The sequence below is a fragment of the Neoarius graeffei genome, chromosome 4 (genome assembly GCF_027579695.1).
Source record: "Neoarius graeffei isolate fNeoGra1 chromosome 4, fNeoGra1.pri, whole genome shotgun sequence".
Lineage (NCBI taxonomy): Eukaryota > Metazoa > Chordata > Actinopteri > Siluriformes > Ariidae > Neoarius > Neoarius graeffei.
Window position 1 is genome coordinate 5,267,715 of NC_083572.1, and position 12,112 is coordinate 5,279,826.

The window sequence follows — 12,112 nt, forward strand, 5'->3', positions numbered from 1 at the left end:
CAGAAATATAAAACAATTCAGTTTTTTTTGTGTCACGATACAAAGTCGTTGAATTAACGAATCCCTTTCTAGCGCAAGTGCAACATTTCTTCAGCAATAAAAACGAGTCTCGGCGTCATGTTCAGTCTTGAAAACAATCAGAAATTTATTTTATGGGAAAAAAATAATAAAATAAATAATCCTGCATGAAGGAGCAGCCCCGTTCCATCCCTCCTCTAAGGAATGCCAAAACACTCTCATGCCCTGACCCCGTTTCGTTCCGTTCCGTCTCTCTCTCTCCCTCCCCCTCGCTGTTTTTGCTGTCTCCATATCTTCCTGTCCTCCTCTCATCTCATCTCATCTTTCCATCCCACCTCCTTCAGTCTATCCCTCCTTCTTTCACTTTTAACCAGCAGGGGAGTGACCTGGCAGCTGGGCCCTCAAAAACCAAGGAGTAAAACACAAAACATCCCCCAATTCAACTCACAACTCACACACACTCTCAGAAATATATTCCCACTCGTCCTCCCCACCCTCTCCTGGGGGGGGGGACCATCTGCACCACACACACACACACACACACACTCTCTCTCTCTCTCTCTCTCTCTCTCTCTCTCGATCTGTGAGGCTGACTTACACTAGTGTGTGACCCAATAAAAAAAAAAAAAAGACTTCAACAAAACCACTTCATCGCTGCGGCCTTTAAAAGACTTCCTGGTTGAGAAAGTCTGAAAGTCAGGAGCCCATCACAAGAGGAATAAAACACCTCGGAACAAACCATTCTCTGAAAACATCTGAAATCAAAGGATCTCTCACACACTCACACCATCAGATGATGATGGTGAGTGTTAGATTTAGAGGCGGGGCTAGCATTCAGACCTTTTCTTTCGGTTCATTTGCATAAAACTGAACAGAATCAGTCGTACTCATGTTTCCGACGATAAAGTAAATTTTTCGACCGCAGCACTTCTGGATTCTGATTGGTCAGATTACTTGGTGGATTAATTTGCGGTTTCTTAGTCACATGACAAGCTGAGATTTGTTTTGTCTTACATGCTGTAACGGGAAATGATTTATTTGCAGTCGCTATGCGACGACTATAAATGGATAAAAAGAACAACAAAATAACATTTTATGAACATTTCGGTTAAACTGCTGTGGTGTAAGAGGAATAAAACACTCCAGGACGTGCAGTTGTGGGAAAGTAATCAACTTCAGGGTGGTGACGGTTCATCACACTCCTCTTCATCAGACCACCCTGTAGTTGATTATTTTCCGATGAGCGCACAGCGCTGTGTTTCATTCCTTATGTAATATATAATAAGGTGTGACGATAAAATGGATAGTACTAAGACATGACCAAATGTTTAAAGGAGGATTTTGTCAAAACGCTCAACCACACACACACACACACACACACACACACACACACACACACACACACACAAATAGGCTGTTGTATGTCACACTTGACCTGTAGGTGTGTGTCTGGTTCACAGTGGTGAGCTTCAGTAAAGTGTAACCACACCTTTCTATATTTGCCCTTCACAAAGACCTAAATAATGACTTACACACACACACACACACACACACACACACACACACACACACACACACACACACACTCTCTCTCTCTGAGTGTGTGTGTGTATAAATTAGCTGTGCACAGCACTCTTGAGACACATCCTACGCTGGACACATGCAGGGAAAGATGGAGAGATGAGGCGGGGGGGAGAGAGAGAGAGAAAGAGAGAGAGAGGGGGAGAGAGAGAGCGCAAAATGGAGGGAAGAGGAAGAAAGGAGTGGGAGAGGATGGTATATGACAGGGCTTAGACTGATGCGCTTGAAACACACACACACACACACACTCCCCTTCCTTCTCTGCGTGCAACTGCGGTGTAAATGTCATCATGTACACAGTTTATCCTCTGTGCGAGCGAGAGCAGCAGATGGAAGGAGGGAGAGAGGGAAGAGGGGGAAAAGAGAGAGAGAGAGAGAGCCCACTGCGGAGAGGAGCGCAGCGGCCTCTCCTGTCGTTCCTTCATTAGTATTCCAGCGCTCACTCTTCAGAGCCATCTTCACACACTGATTTTAGCATCAGCGACGCAGGAGAAAGGCTCGGGGCCTGCGACACAAACAATCGTTCCGGCCATTTCTCTGCATTTCGCTTTTCTCTTCATCGTGAAGTCGCTGAACGCCGGACGGAGCTCCATACCACCGTGTGGATCTCCATCTCGCAGGCGATACGATACACACTGCAACACGTAGTATATGATACGATACAAAAACGACACCGTTAAACACCTAAAGATTCGATTCACCACTAATCTGATACGATTCAGTTTGGATCCGATCCGATTCGATTAACTTCTGATATGAACTGGTTCAGCGCCGATAGGATTCAATTCAGTTTAGCTGTATTATGATTCAATTCAATTAACTTCTGATATGAACTTGATTCCTCTCCGATACGATTTGATTTCAGGCGGATACGATTCGGTACAGCTCCAATACAATTAGATTCAGGTTTGATACAATATGATTCAGTTCGGTTTTCCACCACAGAAACGTCTTCTTGACTTTCTCATCTCTCAGACGACACACATCCCGTAACATAATATACAATAGAACACAAAATAAAAAGATAGCTACACAAATAATAATTTGGTACACTTCGATTCACTTCTGATGTAATACTAAATCCATTCAGCTCTGATACAATTTGATTCAGCTCTGGCCTGATTCAATTCAGCACAAATATGATTCAGTTAAGCGCTGATACTATTTCATTCCGCTCTGATACGATTCAAATCAGCTCTGATGTGATTCGATTCAACTATGACAATTCAATTCAACTCTGATGTGATTCGATTCAGCTCTGATACAATTTGATTCAACTATGACACAATTCAATTCAGCCCTGATGTGATTCAATCCAGCTCTGATATGATTCAGCTCTGATGTGATTCAATTCAGCCCTGATGCAATTCGATTCAGCTCTGATGCAACTTAATTCAGCTCTGATATGATTCAAATCACCTCTAATACAATTTGATTAAACTCTGACACAATTCAATTCAGCTCTGATGCGATTCGATTCAGCTCTGATACGATTCAATTCAGCTCTGATATGATTTGATTCAACTATGACACAATTCGATTCAGCTCCGATACAACACGATTCAGCTCTGATGTGATTCGATTCAACTATGACAATTCAATTCAACTCTGATGTGTTTGATTCAGCTGTGATACAATTTGATTCAACTATGACACCATTCAATTCAGCTCTGATACGATTCAATTCGGCTCTGATATGATTTGATTCAACTATGACACAATTCGATTCAGCTCCGATACAACACGATTCAGCTCTGATGTGATTCAATTCAACTATGACAATTCAATTCAACTCTGATGTGTTTGATTCAGCTGTGATACAATTTGACTCAACTATGACAAAGTTCAATTCAGCTCTGATATGATTCGATTCAGCTCTGATGTGATTCAATTCAACTATGACAATTCAATTCAACTCTGATGCGATTCAATTCAGCTCCGATACAATTCAATTCAGCTCTGATACAATTTGATTCAACTGTGACACAATTCAATTCAGCTCTGATATGATTCAAATCACCTCTGACAATTTGATTCAGCTCTGATATGATTTGATTTGGGTCAAATCCAATATTCATTCAGTTTTCCACAATGAGTGCATTTAATTCCCTCTCTCTCTCACACACGCACACACACACACACACACACACACACAAATGTTCATAAATCATCGAGTGAATCAATTTTTGTCTACAATATCTTTTTTTTTAAACGTTTTCCTTTCCAAATCGGATCCAAGCAGCTACACCGTACACCGTTGTACCGATTTTCTGATCCCAATTATGTTTACACTCTGTACCCATAACGCACTGTGCTGTAAAGTCCACAGTGTTCGCAGAGCAGGTCAGTAGGAGAGGATGAACTCCAGCAGACCTGCGTGTTCAACTGGGTGTGTTGAGAAATAAAAACCAGACTGAGCTGCTTCTTACTGAAGCAGATATCCACACTGAGGCACCAGCAGATGTCCTTTACAGCGCAGTGACGGAGTGCTGGACCGAGCCCGTGAACCCCTCTGACGAAGATTCTTCACTCCTACTGCAAGCCTAAAGGCCAATTTATGCTGACAACCCAGTCCTCGCAGAAGGCGTCGCAGATAGCGTCTGCGTAGCCCCCCCACCTTCGCAGACGCTCTGCGCGCACCTCCCAAAAATTGTGACCACCGCAGAAGCCTCGCAGACAGCGTCGCAGACAAGAGGGCTCTGATTGGTCCACTCTACATCCGCTGTACACGCACTTCCGCTTCCCTGCTTTCCCGGTTTGGTTTGTTTTCACGACCGCCATTTTTAAAAACACGAGCGAAGATGGAGCAGCACAAAGAGCGGTTGATCCAGGAAGTGAGGAAGTACGTACATCTATACGACTCCAGTTCTAGTCATTATAAGTAACCGGAGGATAAACACTCCACTAACCACACCCACCAACTACTCCTAGCGATTTCGCGACTTCGCGCCCCCTTGCGTTGTGGCGGTGAATAACATTGCGCACGCCTATTACTCCCCGCTCAACAATAAATTACAACTGTCTGCGAAAAGCTATCTGCGAAAGCCTTGTCGCAAGAGCATGCAGTACACTTAAGTGCTCAGTTCCAGTTTAAGGCTCAAATCTGGTTTTACTCTCAGGTTGTTCACTTTATCTTTACAATATTGGACACAGACGCAGCACGAGAGCACTTTATACTGAAACCGAGAACGAGCTGATACCCTTCTGATACCGTTTTCCTCAAAAACTGCTCAAATGAAGAACCTCGTTACACGTACAACATTTCCGGTTCCATTAACATTTCTTTTCCAAATCTGATCTTTGTCGTTTGTTTGATGATCCAGTAAGTTTTCCAGAGATCTGATCCGATAATAATTAATGTAACTATAAATGGGAGCAGTACGACGTGTCATTCTTTAATTAATTAAAACGGTAACTGTGGTGTAAGAGGAATAAAACACTTCAGAAAGTTCGGTTATATTGAAAATAGTAATCAATAAACAAACGAACGTCCTCGTTTCTGAGGTTATACAGAGCTGTAAATGTGATACAGAGATGTTTAATAACAGAGCAGCGACACTGTGTCGAAAACAAAAACAGCAGATGTTCTGGATTTGAGAGGATTTACCCAGAACATCGTCTACACACACACACACACACACACACACACACACAGTGGGTTTCGCAGAACACAAAACCTGAGACACTCAGGAGTGAGACGTCACCAGGATGCAGGAGTTATTTATCTTAAGACGCCTGTTACACAGAAAATGATGCTCAACAACACAACAAGTTTCAAAGTTGTTTACAACCTGATAATGACGCACCGTGTATACTTCCTGTGTCATACATCAGTGTGTCCAAATTAGGATTGAGGTGGAGGAAAAAAAAGCAATAAAAACAAAACAAGATAACTCTGTTGTTTGATAACTATGTAATGCCACAAAAAACTTATATTTTTTTTAATAAAAATATTTATAGAATGTATATTTATTTTTATTTGTTTAACATCTGCAAAAATATTTTTATATTTTATTTATTTAAAAATTACATTTTTAATAACATTTTTATAATTTTTTTTCATTTTTTTAAATTTTATCCTGATTTTAAAAAAAGAAAATCTTTTTTTTATTGAAACTTTATCCAAATATCATGCAAAAACATTTAACACCAGTCAGTCTGTAATTCAATTTTAAGAAATTAATAATAATTTTTTAAAACGTTGGTCACGTGAGCCCTCCCAAGAATTTTCTCCCTGGCTCTCGTCGTTGTGGTCGAGTGTGATTCCTGATGAATCGGTGTAAAAGCGTATGTGAGCAGTAACCTCTTTTCGTGACTGTAGCGGATTCATTAGCGCAGCCGCGCACACGCCAGTTCGTCTGAGGCGCGAGCGGGACGTTTACGGTCGAGTCGTTCTTTTTAACTGGAGTTAACGTTTCTAAACAGAGCAGAATGGAGTGGAGCAGTTAAACTGGAGCACTTTTACTCGACACGACTTCAGTGTGTTTTAAACAGAGATTAATAATACAGAGTTAGCCGGTATTATGGGGTGGATCTCCATAGTAACAGGGCTGAGCGCTCCGACGGCCACCCGCTGCTCGTGACCTTCTGAATGTTTTTCTCTCTCTCCCTCTCTCTCTCTCTCTCGCTGCGTCTCGGGTGTGATGTGACTCTTCGGGGGAAGCTCACCATCCGAGTCGATTTTGCGATCCATGACGCAATTATACATCAATTACCGCAGTTTTACTTTTCAACCTTTTTCCATCAGAAACAGGATTGTTTATTCTCATCCGGACGTCACTAATACATCCGGCACGACAGGATCACGGAAAAGGTGCAGCGATGAGACACGAACATCACATCACATCACATCACATCACATCACCGTTCTTTCAGGCGTCTTGACGATACGCCGCATGCGTCACGACAGACATTTGCAAACTTGTAATAAATAAATAAATAAACAAATAAACATCAGTGGTTCTTTATTTAATTTTGTTGCATTAAAAAAAATACCTTTGTACACTTTGATTTTCAAGACTGCAAGTGGGCGGGGCTTATTTGTTCCCATCGTGGCCCAAATATGGACTTTGGAGGAAGCGTGTACGACGGGTGAGTGAGTTAAAGCCACAATAAACTTATTATATATATAAAATGTATAAAAATGTATATAAGTATGAGGATGAGTCAAACTTCTCAGGTGTCATGACAGTTTCTAAATAATCTTCATTTTGTTCACTGCAAAAGTTCCTGGGCTGGCTTTCTCAAAAAAAATTTTTCAATTTAATTTGTGTCTAATTTATGTTGCAGATTGAAAGTATTAATTTCAAACAAAAGATTTAACACTGAAAAAAAAATTTAATTTCACCCAATTACAAATTTTATCAAATAAAAGAAATTAACAATGCGCATCTCCGAGGGGGAAAAAAAAGTGAGATAATTTCTGATATCGATATCACAGTCAATATTATAGCCTCTCGTCGTTTTACAAATCGGTTATTCCCGACGCGCACAAGCCTCAGATCGGACGCTCAAATCCGTTTCCCTTCTTGGAAAATTCTTTTTTTTCTAGTTTTCAGTATGATGTTTACTGGCAAAACAATCACAATCACACAGCCGTTCACTGTTTAAATCATAAATGTGACATGAAATCGTAAGTTTGTGCCTCGATGCAAAATTATTTGAGAAAAAAAATTCTTGATGCTTTTTTTAATATTTAGTGTTCTCTTTTCAGTTCAGAGTATTTCAGTCAGATGTGTTTGTATCAAACTCTTGCCAATACACACACACACACACACACACACACACACACTTCCTGCGTCCAGAGCCACATTGTCCTTCGCAGCGACACAGAACGCACAGCTGCCTCTATCTTTAGCATCCAGCCTTTAAATCTATCCTCCTCTTACTCAAGCAAGGCAGCATCATTAATTGCAACCACAAACGGATAAAAACTACACGTCGTTCTTTAATGTTTTTAAAGAAAATGTTGTTCTGCTGAACTGCTGCTGTGGTGTGAGAGGAATAAAACACTCTGGGACTTGCTGCTGAGGGAGCTCACGGAGACGCGGCTCTGTCGCACCACGCCACTGCTGATTATTTTCCTGTAAGAGAACGCCGCGGCGTGCGGGTGATTATTTTCTTGTGGGTTCCCTCAAAGCAGCAGCTCCGCCTCTTCATTAATATTTAAGAGGAGGAGGAAGAGAAAAGAGAAAAATGGCAGTGTTTTGTGAGACAGTGAGGTGGGGTGGAGCCGTCACTCACTCACTCATGGGCTCACTGTCCCTTCCTCCATATCTCTCTCTCTCTCTCTCAAACACACACACATATCTCTCTATCTTTTTTCCATCCCTCTCATCTCTCTATACCCTTATTTCCATCTCTCTCTCTCTAACACACACACCTCTCTTTTTTCCATCTCTCTCTCTCTCAAACATACACACACACATCTCTCTCTCTCTTTTTTCCATCCATCTCTCTCTCTCGCTGACTCTCTCTCTGTCCATCTTTCTCTCTATTTATCTCCCTACCTCTCTTTCCATCCTGCCATCTCTCTCCCCTTACTTTCCATCTTTCTCTATCTTTCCATTTCTCTTATCATCTCTCTGTCTGTCCATCTCGTTCTCTCCATCCTATCCCTGCCCCTTTTTCCAGCTTTCCCTCCATTTCTTTCTCCATCACTTTCCATCCTTTTCTCCATCCCTCCTCTCTCTCTACATTTCACTCCCTCTCCTGTCTCTTTCTCTGTCTCTCTCAAGCGGTCTGTCTGTATATCTCTTCTTTCTTTCTCTCTCTGCTGAGGTAATGACTATCGCTGGGGATCTGGACATCCAGACTCAGCTCAGGCAGGCGTCCATTACACATCTCTCTCTCTCTCTCTCGCTCTCTCTCTCAGCCAGGCATCCATTACACTTCTCAAACAACCTGTGTGTGTGTGTTTTCCCTCAAAGAATACAAATACACACACTTTATCCCCCACACACACACCCTGCACAGCATCAGCAGTAAAACCAGGCTCCAGTTCCATCATTCTTGCTCCAAATCTCCTCAGCAGGAAACACACACACACACACACACACACACGCAGAGCTGTCCTTGAAAGAGAGAGCAGCACTTCCCACATCTGTTCTTTTAGCCATCCTCCTTGAATTTTTTTTTTTGCGACACTCCACTTCCTCATTTCCTGCTCCTTCGCCACTTCGAATTTCAAGGCCATGGTGGGCGGGGCTTAACTGCTTTTTTTTTCCCCCTCCACTGTGGCCCAAACAGGAACTTGGGAGGAAGCGTGTCCGACTACACGTGCTCATGTGCGCCTGAGTTAAAGCCAGGCCTGAACTTTATTCCTCCGCGAGGATGTGAACCGTGCGTTAATGATTAAAAGTAGACGAGGAATAAAGCGCTTCACGGTGTGCAGCTCTCGGAAAATAATCAACGTCCACTGAAATTGCTGAGCCAGTGGTAATCAGACTCTAAACATGCAAATCCAGGACAGGGGAAGTGGGTGTGGCTTGTATATCACTGTACACATTTGCATATTCATAAACCCTGGATTTTTATGACTTTAGTAAAATTACAGCAGCTTTTTTTTTTACATGATTGTTTGTATAGAGAGCAATTTATTACTTAACGGAGACAAGTGTACGCTCTTCTAAACACTTTAGAGGGAACGAAGATAAAAAGAGAAAAGACTGAAATAGAGAAGACATCTGGAGAGGAAAGGAAGACCAACAGGACATAGTTTCACTCCCTGGCTTTTAAATCTGGGAAAGGGCCGGCCTCACACGGGACGGCGGGACGGGATATTTTAAGAAATCGAGACCGGGGGGGGAAACAAAAAAACTAAAACGAAAACACCAAACGAGGCTGTGGCTGTTTTCTCCGTTCTCCCCTCTGGGTCCTGAGAGATCGGCGCATCTGCTGAGGAAGATGAGGAAGACTCTGCTCCGTAGAGATCAACTTCCACGTTCCTGCTTCAACTTTCGCTGCTCCCTGTGGGCGTCTCGCCCGCCCTGATTCCTTTCTGCGTTTTTTTTTCCATGAGAACCAGAAAACTGGCCGAGCGTGCGCTCTGAGTGACGCCCCTCCCCTCCTTGTCGGTTCACACATTTTAATGCTTTATTAAAGAAAAGGAAATCTGAAACAAACAAACTGAGGAATCCGAAGTGACGTGATTATTAATAATCACAGGTACAGTCCTTGGATTTGTCCAGAAAGCTGCTAGAGGGGAAAAAGTGTCGCTGGTAGTGTTTTTTTTTTAAATTGAACGTGAGAAGGTGAGGACGTGGGGCGAGAAAGGCAAGGAGAAAGGACAAAACATGGCTGTGCGATGATGCCTCGCTCTTTCCTACAATTCTCAAAAGAAATCGATGCTCAGTCAGAGCCTCCATTACCATTATTGATTGGGGTACGGTGGCCGAGGTGGACAGGAGCGTCTCGCTTCCTCACAAGGAACACAAAATGCTCAGGAAGAAAACACACACACACATCATATTTCACGCAACTGCATAAGAAAAATGCTATTAGAAGGTGGATAAATGTGAGTAGAAAAACAGACGAGAGCCGAGAGAGAGAAGATAAAAAGAAAAATGGAGGAAAGAAAGAAAGAAAGAAAGAAAGAAAGAAAGAAAGAAAGAAAGAAAGAAAGAAAGAAAGAAAGAGACTGTTCTTGTGTTTCTGTCACTTTGTGCAACCACCAGGGACTGGGACAACGAAGCGGAAGCGAAGCGGCGACGGCTCAGCCTGGGTAACGGCACACGGCACGCTCCTCGCCTTCTGCCGCACGATTCAATGCCAGATTAAAGAGTTTTAGAAAAAATAAATAAATAAATAAATAAATAAATACGTGTGAGGAGGTGCAGCGATTGAAAAATCATCCAAAAATTAAAGCGCTTTATTATTATTATTATTATTATTATTATTATTAAGTATCAATCACACATCAAGTGTCACTTAAGTTTTATTCAGATTGGATTTTTTTTTTTAAGTAAGCATAATACTGTGCAAAAGTCTTGACACCCCCTTTTTTTCCCCTGTACAAACTTTTATTATCGATTTCTATTTTATGACTTCTACATTCATTATCAAGTCTAAACATTACAAAAATATTTTCGAGTTCCAAACGTTCATTTTTTGCTTTTTTTTTCACCTCCCAGCACAAAATTCAACGTTACAGGACAAAATGTTTGTAAATGTCTGAGTAGCATATTCCATAACAGAGCACTTTTCAGATGAAAAAAGAAAGCATAATGAAGGCTACTGGGTTTTGGTGCAAAATGAAGAAGCGAGTGTGACAGTCAAAGTGTCCAGAAGAACTGTGGCTGGTTCTGGAAGATCTCATCTCATTATCTGTAGCCGCTTTATCCTGTTCTACAGGGTCGCAGGCAAGCTGGAGCCTATCCCAGCTGACTACGGGCGAAAGGCAGGGTACACCCTGGACAAGTCGCCAGGTCATCACAGGGCTGACACATAGACACAGACAACCATTCACACTCACATTCACACCTACGCTCAATTTAGAGTCACCAGTTAACCTAACCTGCATGTCTTTGGACTGTGGGGGAAACCGGAGCACTCGGAGGAAACCCACGGGGAGAACATGCAAACTCCACACAGAAAGGCCCTCGCCGGCCACGAACCCGGACCTTCTTGCTGTGAGGCGACAGCGCTAACCACTACACCACTGTGCCGCCCATTCTGGAAGATGCTCACTAAAACCTACAGCTCACTTTCCTTATCAAACTGCTCTCACTGGACCTGAGACTAAAGCAAAGAATCATCTCACACCAAATACTGACTTTGTTTCATTTATTATGGCTCACTGATTACTGTTTATAGTGTTTTTTTAATGTTGAAACATTTCATTTCATTATTTTAAGCCATTTTTGGTCGACAGCATTTCTTTACATGTGCCTAAGACTTTGCACAGGACTGTATATGGTGTATTATATATATTTATATAAAATCACGTCCTGAATCTCATCCTGCGAAGATTCTTCCGTGTTTCACTTTGTATCAAACATGATGGTAATAACTTGTGGAAATAATAATTGTTCTCTTCACTCTAAGAAGCACTCTCGGGCTGATCTGATTGTCCCAAGGAGGGAAAAAACACCTCACAATAAATACACGGGTGCAAGTTTTCCGGCATGTGCCGGAAGCTCCGTTTTTTTCGGTTCTGAAAAAGTCATTTTTCCAAATCGTGTAAATCCGTTGAGATTTTCGGGGGGTATAGGGGTGGCCCTCTCACTGTCTCACTCTCAGTGTATTATCGGGTTACCGCGGTACAGTCTCTGCACGAGACAAATCTTTTCATCTCGTCTTCGCCACAAACCTCATTCAATTTATACGCCGCTCACCGACGAGCGGTCCTGACTAGCCTGTTGTTTCACGGTGTTGTACATGTGTGATATCATGTTTCATGCACGTAGCACGTTGTTCGACCAAATCAACACCGCTATTCCAGTGGATATATTGTAAAAAAGGTATCACAGCAAAAGCATATTAAAAATGGTTGTTTCAACATTTAAATTAGCAG

The 12,112-nt window shown here is 42.2% G+C and overlaps 1 protein-coding gene across 16 annotated transcripts in view; it reads right to left on the reverse strand.

Moving 5' to 3' along the window:
* The window catches only part of baz2ba (bromodomain adjacent to zinc finger domain, 2Ba), a 160,960-nt gene that overhangs the window by 126,893 nt on the left and 21,955 nt on the right, over positions 1–12,112 (reverse strand). The window lies entirely within an intron of this gene.